The sequence below is a fragment of the Pteropus vampyrus genome, unplaced genomic scaffold (assembly GCF_000151845.1).
Source record: "Pteropus vampyrus isolate Shadow unplaced genomic scaffold, Pvam_2.0 Scaffold16, whole genome shotgun sequence".
NCBI classification, from domain to species: domain Eukaryota; kingdom Metazoa; phylum Chordata; class Mammalia; order Chiroptera; family Pteropodidae; genus Pteropus; species Pteropus vampyrus.
In genome coordinates, this window is record NW_011888797.1 from 2,395,741 (window position 1) to 2,407,178 (window position 11,438).

Here is an 11,438-nt window from a genome sequence, read left to right on the forward strand (position 1 = left end):
GCCACGAATACTTTTGTGCACAAACCCCTTTCTTCGTTTGTAATAATTGGAAACTTATGGCTTTTCACAGCGCTGAGAGAAGATGCTGTATGACGCTCCTTTTCTCTCTGGCTCTCTAACCGTACTGCGAGAAAGAGGAAACTTGGGGGCTAAATATGCCAAAACCAAAAGTCATTCATTTATTTATTAGTTAAATATGTATTTAGCCTCTTATAGTGCTTGGTGCCGGGTTTTCAAAAATGTATTAGAGTTGTCCACTGTTCCCAGAGAGTATAGTTGAGATAAACATGTAAACCACTATGTACAAAAAACAAGTGGTGATAGAAGTTGTGCCAAGTACAGGAGGGGAGCCCACCTAGGGGTGCTCAGTTATTTCCACTTTTAACACCAGGTGATTTCTAGGTCCTACGCCTCAGTGCCTCTTATTTCGAAGAGATCGTTTTTTTTCTCCAAATATACCCTAGTTAATATGATTTTTGTCTTAAATCTCGTCACCCTGGGCAACTGTACACCTACCCAGTGTTGCCATAATTCATAGCATTTTTAGAATTATCCTCAGAACCAGTTTGAGAATATACTCAACTGCATGGTCGAATGGGATTAAAAAACTTGTAAAAGGGATTACCTTCGCTCCAATCCAAGGTTAAAGTGTTGACACTTTTTAGTCAATTCTTTTAATCCTTCTTTAGAAGAAGCTAATACATGTTATACATACATGACAAAAATTATGGCAGCTGTAAAGACACATACAGTTCCTAGGTCTTTTCAAGCATGATAATAGATATAAAACCATTTAGCATTCAACAGGACCGAGTTCTCTCTTAACGATGTTCGTTTCCTTAGTAATGATGGCCAATATTTTCTTAGCATCTACTATGGCGGGGACTCATCTAATCCTCACAACGGCTTTACAAGGTAGATAGCATTATTATCCCCATTCTACAGATGAGGAAACTAAGATACCAAGAGGTTAAATAACTGTCTAATATCACACAACCAGTAAATGACAGAACTGAGGTTCAAACCCCATACTTATGCTCTAGAAGAAGGCTGGAATTAGGGGGAGGTAAGTCCAGCAAATGCAAGAGCAGAGTCTCTTTGTTTAAAATGTTGATATTTTGTTCTTTGTGGACATGTCACATTAATTTTGATCTCTTTAAATATTGCATTAAAGTATTATTCATCTTGTTTAGTGAGTTTGGGGCTTTCCTTTAAATTTTGCACCCGAGGCAAGTGCTTCACTCTCCTAGTCCTGGACCCTAGTCCTGGCCCTGCCCTAGAACCTATGCTTCTAAGAAAGTATGCTTTGTTGTAGTACGACTTACCTTTAATGTTTTTCTTTTATATCTCTTTATGCTCCAAATAGAGATCATCCAGGATGTCAGGAGTATTGTCAAAGTCTTTTCTTCTAGAGAACTCTTTCTTGCTCATTCTGTCTCTCCCCCCGAGCCACCATGGTTGAATTTGAGCTAAAAAAAAAAAAAAAGAAAAGAAAAAAAAATGGGTGTAATATAATATATCCATAGTAGTGGCTACCTTTTTGAGATAGTAGCAAGGTTAAATAAAATAATTCATGAAAGTGCTTAAGTGCCTGGAACATTTTAAGTGTTGGAAAAGTCAAGAAAAGAGTATAGCATTTGACTTTGTTATATAAGCTCCGAGGCTTTTCAGCAGGAAAATGAACTGATTTAATATGTACTTCAAAGAGATTAATCTAGCAGTATAAATTCTGTAGAAATGATTTTAAACTACCAGTTTCTGAACAGTGGTAAAAAATACGCAGTGGCATCTCATTTATCTGGGACTCTTTTATCTGGCAACTGGAAAGAGCCAGAAAAACCAAAACAACAAAAAGACTCAGAAACCCATGAGTTTTGTTTTTAGGAGAACCCCTCAGCCTCTTTCTCAAAATCCAATAAATATAATTCTGAGAAGCTTTGTTATCTGGTTTCTTAGTCCATAGTAAATCAGAAAAGATACCTCCCCCAAGCAAGAAGTGACTGTTAACAGATGATCTTGAGTAAAATGAGAGAAAAAAAATATTTTTTAATAAAAGGAGTTAAACTGGTTCAAAAAAGTATAATCATCAACAGTGTAGAGGCAAGAGCATAGAGATATAGTGGAGGCACCAGTAGCTCCCAGTATAATAGGATAATGGGTCACATAGTGGTGAAAAATTTGAGTAATGTTTAGTGTTTATTCATTTATCATTTATCAAGGAACACTCTGTGCTGGGTATTTTACTAGGCACTGAGGCTACCTCGTAGTGACCTTAGTATCTAGAGGGTACCCTAAGGAAGACACAGTTCTTGCTCTCCTGGAATTTGTACTATGAAGTGACAAATAAGTATTGATTTAGTATTGTGAGGGAACTAAGCTAGCCTGAGAGATCAGGGAAGCCTTCCTGGAGGCAGTGATGCTGAAGCCAAGGCTTGAGTTGTAAATATGAGGGCGGGGGGTAAGGAAGGGAAGAAAAATGCATTCTAGGCAGCACGGGCATATAGAAGGCTCTAATCTAAGGCAAGAAGGGCTGGAGGTGTAATCAGTTGGAGCTGGAGAGGTTGGCAAGGCCTTGAAGGCCATATTAAGAATAAAGGACTTAATCCTAAAGATCATGAAGAATTTTAATAAAACTCAAAAAAGTGACATAATTAGAAAAGAATTTTAAGAATTATAACTGCGGTATGGAAAAATCATTGGCGGGGACCCAAGGAGTTGAAGTGAGATTGGTAGAAGTATAGTTGCCAGATAAAACTCAGAACACACAGTTAAATTTGAATTTCAAATAAGTTATTTTTAGTATAAGTATATCCCATTCAATATTTGGGACTTAATACTAAAAAAGTATTTGTTATTTATCTGAAATTCAAGTTTAACTGGGCATCCTGTATTTTCATTTGCTAACTCTGGCACCCTATGGGTGAGGCTGCTGGAGAATGCAGGCAAGAGTTGATAGTGGCTTGGAGGAGGATTGGGACAATGTCAAGGGAAAGAACCCTGAGTGTACTTAGTGAATCGAACTGCCAGAACTTGATGATGGATCAGATGTAATAGGGAAAGGTGTCAACTGTGACTCAAAAACTTGGCATGGACAGCTAAATAAATGACAGTGCTGATTCTCTAGATGGGAGACACCAGAGGAGGAACAGGCATACAGCACATATTTTAAATACATTTCCAAAATAGAATAATTACTAATAATAAGGAAAATTAAGAGGTTAATATCTTTAGGCTCCGGTAAGCTATAAAGTTTATAGAAATGGATTACCTTATTCCCAAGAAATTATATTCTTATTATTGGTGAACTTTTCCAATTTTCTAACTACAAGATCCACAACAAAATCAAGAAAAGTATTTTTTATTTTCAATATTGTTTTTTCTGAATAGTTATTTAAATATTAAGATGAAAACTTCAAACATAACGAAAACTCTTTTGATTAAAAAAAAGGTTAATCTTTTGCTAGGGTATAAAAAAGTAATTTAAATATAAATCGCACATGATAAACCTATGGCCTACAGATAAGTGTTATTTTACCAGCAAGTTTTAAAAAATATGTTTTAAATAATGAGATTTCACTACAAATCCTAATTCTAATTTCTAGCATTTTTTGAATAAATGGAAAAATCTGGCCATACTGGGGCTACACTTACACATGACAACAATCAGCTGTGGCTAAATAGAGACTGCCTGCCCGTTCTGTAAGACATGTGCTCACCATGATTTATTTCACTGTTTCGTCTCCCCAACTTTGAAGTTTAGGGTCAGTTGACATTTATCATGATGCTTGTGCTGTAATTTACTGTCTAGGTGAGAAACATTTCTTTGCCCACATACTTTTATAAAAAATGCTAAACGAAAGGCAGAGAAAGCCACACGATTCAAGTGAAAAAGAGGTTTTGCGTATATGTAGAAATGAAGATATTCTTACGCCTAAGTCACCCAGTTATATTATTGCCTCAATGATATTATCTGTCTGGTACTTGAGTATGTGATGCACTAACTAAAGCAACAGACAGACTGTTGACTAACAGTTTGGATTTTACTGAGATTAAAACCAAGGCTAGATTGGTTAAGCAAGATTTATTCTTTCCTCATCTTATCCCTCTGTACTTCTAAGTTCTTTGCTCAGGGATGGGCAGAATCTTATCAAAATCAGTTAGAATGCTACAAGAGAGCCTCAGAAATGTTAACAGCCCACTTGGGACAAGGAGTTAGACTGTAGCGTCTCTTCAGGGTCTTCAGGTAGAAGAAGAGACACTAATGGAATAAAACCAGTGGGCTTATGTCTCAAGGGGTTTGCAATGATTATATTTCATTTCGACATTTTATTAACGTTCCTGGTCTGTCTTGCCTTTTCTCACCCTGGAAGATGAGGAATGTATCTGACCAGTGAGGTTGAGGAAAACTGAGTTGGTTGGCCAGAATAGGAGTTCCAATGCTCTATGTGCTAACCCTGGGAGAAATAGTGCCAGGGCCGGGACAAGAGCCTACAAAGTATGTCTCATTTACAGATGAAATACGGGTTTTCCACTTGTTTTACAGAGGTACAACAATATTCTCCAATTAACTTTATCAATGCTAAAGCTGAGGCTTTGATCGCCATCTGTCGGTACCTTATACGGCTTTCTCAATTGGTTCAAAACTCAGAAGACAAGGCAAACGCTTTTATTGGGCCCTAAAAACATCAACCATATTTAGGTCTTCTTTTGCTCAGCTTTGATGAAAAATGGATAACCAAATTAAACAAACCTGCACAAAGAAGAACCTCCTGCCCCGAGCCTACAAAACATACATGTTGTATTTGGAGATCGTGTACCTGGAAGGCCTTACCTTGAGCTAATAAGGTAATAGAACCTAAACAAAGAGCTTTAACTAGCAGATTAAGCAAAGTTGAAACAACTCCTGATAAATCTATATTTAGCTGAGTCCTTGCTTTATTCAAGGCAAAAAGATAAAATGATCACATTGGGAAATGCTTTTACTTTTCAGCTTTAGGCCTGAAAAATTTGCTTGTTTCCAAGAAACATGTTTTGATTTCGCCTCTTCCTTTTTTCAGGATAAATAATGGTGTTCGTAAAATATATGTCTCTTACAAGTGACCTCATTCCTTTCTTTCTTTTTCTAAAAAAGAAAACCAAGACAGTTTTTAATTTTTTGAAAAATAGTAAATAAAACAAAATTATTAAGCAATTCAATTGCTTCTGATAGAACAGTAAGAGCCAAAATACAACATGTCCCACTGTTTATCTTTGTGTGTGTGATTTCAAATACATCACATATATATAAACATATATACATAATTTTCACATAGGTATGACCATACTTTATTTAATTGGCTACTACAGGCAAAGCGCAATGCTAAGGGTGGGGATATAAATAAGATATGAATAACATGGGCAAGTCTCCTGCCTTTATGATGCTTATATTCTTGTGGGGGTTTTGTATATTTCACCTACAGTTTTCTAAAAGCAGTGAGCTTTGCCTGTAGTAGCCAATTGATAAAATGTATTATATAAATGAATATATTTTACATTGATAAAAGTACCAAATATAGAGTTGGCAAACTGAAGTTTTGATGTATTGGATTTCACTGTGTTATTAAAGGAAACTAGAATGATATGGAGAACAAATCTAACTTTTGAAGTAGAACTCACTGTGAAAACGTGTCAGGACCTGGATCAAATAGTTCGGTTTGAAGGATTTCCAGAAACGGACTCAAGTCATCTAGATTTTCAAATCTCTGTTATGTTTATTGTTATTGACTCTGGTTCATTTTGTGTATTACTCCATCTCTTTTCAATTTTTTTCTAAATAATTTTTTGCTTACTCTTGGCTCTTTCTATTTCTCATGGTTTTTTTTTTCCCATTGATTTGTGCCTTTATTTTTTTTTTCATTTCTTTTCCTCCTACACTGTGAATTTGCTCCATCGCTCTTAGTTTCTCAAATTTAATACTTAGCTTAATTTGCTGTCTTTATTGGTTTTTATAAATGTTCCGAAACTATAAACTTCCTTCTAAATGCTAATTTTATTGCATTCCATAAATGTTGGCATGGGATGCAAGTGCACACTGAGAGTCCAGGCTCCGACAGGGGTGCCAGTCCTACGCACAGTGTCCACATCAGGAGAACTGCAGCAAGGTGGTTCCAGGCCTAGGCCAGGGTGGCAGCTGTGCTCTCGGGGCGTGCATGGCGGGGCAGAACACCACTGATGTCCTCACTTAATGGTACACTAACCCCTCGCGTAACAGGAGGAAGAAAAAGCAAAATCACGAGCTGGAATCGGGAAGAACCCCTTTCTTCGTGCGATAGCTCTCTGACGCCCTCTACTGGCAAAGCCTAATATCATACTCACGACAAAGAAGAAATGCTTTAGAGTCCAGTCCATTATCCCAGAGCAGGTTCTGAAAGGGTGAATTTGGAGCTGAGACGGAACAGGTGAGAACTGGCACATTCCCGAAATCAAGGTTTTGGATGAGATTTAGAGTCTCCTAATCAGATGAATTTACAGGTTTTGATCTGGGAGTGAGTGGCGTGGAAAGAGAGGCAGGGCCAAGGGCACCTATTTTAGCTTGTGCGTCGGCGCAGATGTGGTGTGCTGTAGGAAGTGGCAGAGTGAGCGGCTCCCTTGGCAGCTCAGTCCAGCTAGATTTTGGGAGCTCTTCCTACAAATTCAACCTAAAGTGTCGTTGTTCAGTCCTCCTGAGGGTTCATGCGTGAACAGACTGAATCTCTTTCTGTTTAAATCAGTGAGTGGATTCTTTCATCTACAAATAATTAATCTGACCAACACATGGTAAGAGAATGTAGTTTGTATGATACTGATTCTTTGGAATTTATTGAGGCTTCCTTCTTTGCCTAGCACATGACCAATTTTTGTGAGTGTTTCAGGTGCATTCAAAAAGAATATATATTCTCTCTCTCCCCGACCTGCTCCTGATCACTTCCCTGTGTTAAGTTCTTGCGAGCCATCCATTTAACAAGAGGCTCCAAATGTTTCCCAGGATCGTTATCAAGCGCACCATGATATACTTTGTAGAATCTACCTATTTGCAAAAGCTAACTCTTACCATATGTATGAAAGTTAGATCAGTTTCCTGATCTCCAAGCCTTTAGAACTTTCTGATCTCCGTGATTTTCTTATTGCTTTTTAGTTTCCTAAAAGCAGTGAACAATCAACACGTATATTCAAACACTGACTATCCAACTCATTGCAATGTTAATTAAGCTCGTAATTAAGTTGGAAGACCTGCATCTTGCACAAGTCAGCCTTCTAGAAGACTCTCAGGGGCATTCTGATATTTTACTATAATGTTTTGGCAATTCTCTAAATTTATTATAGTCACTGTAACCAAAACTAAGAAAACAGTATAAATCAAAGTGATGCCAGCTAGTATAGCAAAGGCACCATATTCCAGAGTGAGTTTATCTAAAATACAAATGCCACAGTGTAACACAGGAGCCCCAGGCCTGGAACTTGCACTGGGTTTGAATATTCCGGAAAAACTACCAGAAGGACCAAAGGGGTGAGAAATGCCATTTATTACTCACGAAGCAGGGAAGCTTCAGCAGCAGCCAGCCAGTCAGAGCTGCAGGAGGAAAGCTGCCACTTACCAAGAGCAAGCAGAGTTCTTGTTGTGCACACAAGCAGAGGGAGGGCTTCTCTCATTGGGGGAGCAGCCATGGGATGGGAGCAAGATGTGCTGCTTGGTTATAGGAGCAGATAACGTCCATGGGAGCAGCAGGAAATGTCCTTGGGAGCAGGCACTGCTGAAAGCTCTTTGTATACTGCCTTCCTCGGCTGCTGGCCGGGCAGCTCTCAAGTCTTCTGAGTATGTGGAGAGGCTGTGTTCTGAGTTAACAGTAAAAGACTAATATAACTGGTGCCTCTGACTTTTCAGGCTACAAGGATAAGGAAATGACTATAGTAAGAATCTCTAGAGGTTACAAAGGAGAAAAGGTTAGCAAATATTAAGGTTAATGTGAATAGAAGAAAGCTCATGAAAAAGAAAAATAGATTTTCTTTTATCTTTTCTTCTGTTATCAAGTGCAAACTAGCTGCAGGGTCCTCCCAGTAACTCCACTGTGAGGAGCATGTGAAACAAACAAAAATTCTAAAAGCTACACTCTACATTCCCTTGCAATGTGGACTCTATTCCTTTCTAGGACGAATATACCCTTTGAGTTCTTAATTTAAAGCAGTGGCATTAAAATTACAATTGAGATGAGATAGGACTAGTTTTACTCATGTTTTCTATCTCACTTCGTATAGATCTACATTCAATAGGTAAAATCATTCTTTTTGGCTTTATTTTCACTTTACAACATACAGATTCACTGCTAATTTTGGGAATTTTCTCTAGATAAGATAGAAATATGCTTTTGCATTAGGACAAATTTCTCTCAGATAAGATTAAATAAACAAAAAGTCAGCATCTGTTGAGCAATCGTGTAATGTTTTTGTTTCAATTTCCATTTCCCATCTTCATCTTTTTCAATTTCCTTGAAGAGTCTTTATTTAACATTTTTTTAAAAGCCAGTTTTAATGAGGTACAATTTACGTACCATAAAATTGATCTATTTTAGGTCAATTTTAACAAGTTTATAGAGTTGTGCACCTATCACCCTAATCCAGAATTGAAATTTAGACTATTTCCATTATTCGAAAAGTTCCTTTGTACCTGTTTGCAGTTAATCCCCATTCCCACTTCCAGCCCTGGGCAACCAGAGATCTGCTTTCTATCTCTCTAAATTTGTCTTTTCTAGATATTTCTAGAAAATGGAATAGAATCATACGATAGTTAGGATATCTAGTTTCTTGTGTCTGGCTTCTATCACTTAGCATGATGTTTTGAGGTTCATTCATGTTGTAGCATGTATCAGCGGTTCATTTTTCAGTGCTTAGTAGTATTCCATTGTATGCTATCACATTTCATTTATCTATTCACTAGTTGTTAGACATCCGTGTTGTTTCCAGTTTGGGACTATTATGTATAATACTGCTCTGAGCAATCACAAACATATCTTTAGGCAGACTTATGTTTTTATTTCTCTTGGATAAATATAGAGGAATAGAATTGCTGGGTTGTATGATAAGTTTATGTTAACTTTTTAAGAAAATGCCAAAATATTTCCAAAGTCATTGCACTATTTTACATTCCCACGAGCAATGCAAGAGAGTTCCAGTTTCTTCTGTCCTCTCCAACACTTGGCACAGTCTGTCATTTTAATTATAGTCATTCAGGGTAGTTTTGATTTGCATTTCCATTATTTCCATAATGACTAATGATGTTAGCATCTTTTGGTTCCTTATTAGCCATTTGTGTATCATCTCTGGTAAAATGTCTATTCAAATCCTTTGCCCGTTTTTAAATTGGGTTCCTTCTTTAACCTTTGGCAACCTGCTTTCTATCCTTACTCTATTAAAACTGCCCTCTGAAATAATAAAATACCACTGAAATAATGAACCCTAACAAATCTAGTAGTATTTTTGTATTGTCTTCTCCTGGATCCTTATGTAGTATTTGACAGTGTCTTCAACAATCCCTTTTATTATTATTAATTAATTAATTAATTAATTTATTTATTTATTATTTATGCCTACAGCACCTGGTCTTCCTAGGTGGTCTCCCATCCAAGTACTAACCAAGCCTGACCCTGCTTAGCTTCCAAGATCAGACATCGGGCTTGTTCAGGGTGGCATGGCCGTAGACCATGAACCATGGCTCCACTGGAGCACAAACCCAGGACCTTCTGCGTGTAAAGCAAATGGGCTAACCGCTACACTGTGGAACCACGTCCAAACAACCCCTTCTTGACACATCTTACTTGGTGTTCAGTACAGAATACTTTCCTGATTCTTCTCAAAGATCTTTGATAACTCCCTTTCTTGGGTTATAGTCCTTCTCCTGGCTTCTCTAGGTGGTCCAGTGCACAAAGACTAGACCTCTAACCTCTGCTCTTCTCCATCTTTTATTCCATGGCAAATTATAGTGTCTTTAAGGAAATGTCTTAAAGGAAGTGAGATATTTAACAGTGTCTTCAAGGAAATGGTGTGATCAGAACACCATCTGAGAACTGGAACTGTGGAAGGGGGGCTGCCCAATAGGAGTTGTAGTAGTGGACTGGAAATGCAGCCACCGTGAGAAGGGATGTGGCTAGGCAGTGAGAGAACAGGGAAAAGATATACCCCAAACTTTATTTCCACCCCTCAATCTCTTACTAGTACCTCTCATTGGTTGACGCCAACTAGGAGAGACCATTGAGTAAAGCCATCTACAGGGTCAACAAGGAATGTGGGAATGAATCTGAAAGCAAATGAAGAACAGCCAACATGATGTCCTATTGTCCTGCACATTCAATGTCTAAAACAGATCTCATCATCTTAATGCCTAAATCATCTCCCTGTTTTAATTTCTGTGCATCTGTTGATAGTGCTCTTATTCTCCCAGTCTCCCAGGCTGGAACCTCAGAAAGCACTCCAACCCTTAATCAGTGATCTGTTCTGATTGTAAGTTCTTAATTCCATGTTTGGCATTAACCATTTCATGGATTTGAATAGGACAACTCTATAAATGTGAAATTCTATGGTTTTATGACACTCAATATTGCACCCTGGTTTCATGGAAATTCTCAAATGTGTCCTTGTCTCTTGAACAAGACTGCAAGCATTTTTAGGGCAGGGCCTGTTCCTCATACTTCTTCGAATCCTCCCTGTCCCCATCAGTGTTCTATTAGGTTAGGGACTCAGGAAATGTTTGCAAAATGAATAAATGAATCATGCAGACACGGGCCTAAAACTTGCCTAAGTCCCTTGTCCAAATTACATATTTTAACAACAAATAGTCAACATATTTCACCACTAAGTGGCAGCATCCGCAATGATAATTCCCAAAGATGGCCCAGTCTCAGCAAGCACATCACTGAGGCTTCAATCATCCTAGTAACAAGAATGGAAGCTGTGAGCCAAACTATTCTCTTTCTGGTGAAAAAGTACCAGTGAATAACTTCCTGTGCAGACAATTTCAAATAAATATGGTAAAGAACCAAAAGTGTCTGTCTGCTTAGTAAATATTTACTTACATGCATTATTTCTATTAATTTTAATATTCTTTTTCAAAAGATTACTTTTTCTTTTTAACTAAAGTTTAGTGTAGTTTTCTTATTATGAAAGTATTATATTCTTAGTACAGAATAGGCCAAAGAAGAAAAAATCTACTGCAGCTCACTATTTTTTCCCTCTGTAAATGTTTCACCTTACTTTTTACTTTTGCAGATTGATCTTTAAATTACGTTGTCCCAAAACAATTCACTCTCATAAAAAATAAAAACAATAAAAATGTGTAAAGTAAAAAGTTAAAGACTCCTTTCTCTCCACGGCCCTGCTGCCACTTCTAACTATTGTTAATAATATGATGCATATTCTTCCAGACAATTATT

At 37.5% G+C, this 11,438-nt stretch overlaps 1 pseudogene; it reads right to left on the reverse strand.

Moving 5' to 3' along the window:
- Positions 1 to 9,596: 9,596 nt before the first annotated feature.
- On the reverse strand, positions 9,597 to 9,712 carry LOC111736042 (annotated as a pseudogene).
- Between the last annotated feature and the right edge of the window lie 1,726 nt (positions 9,713 to 11,438).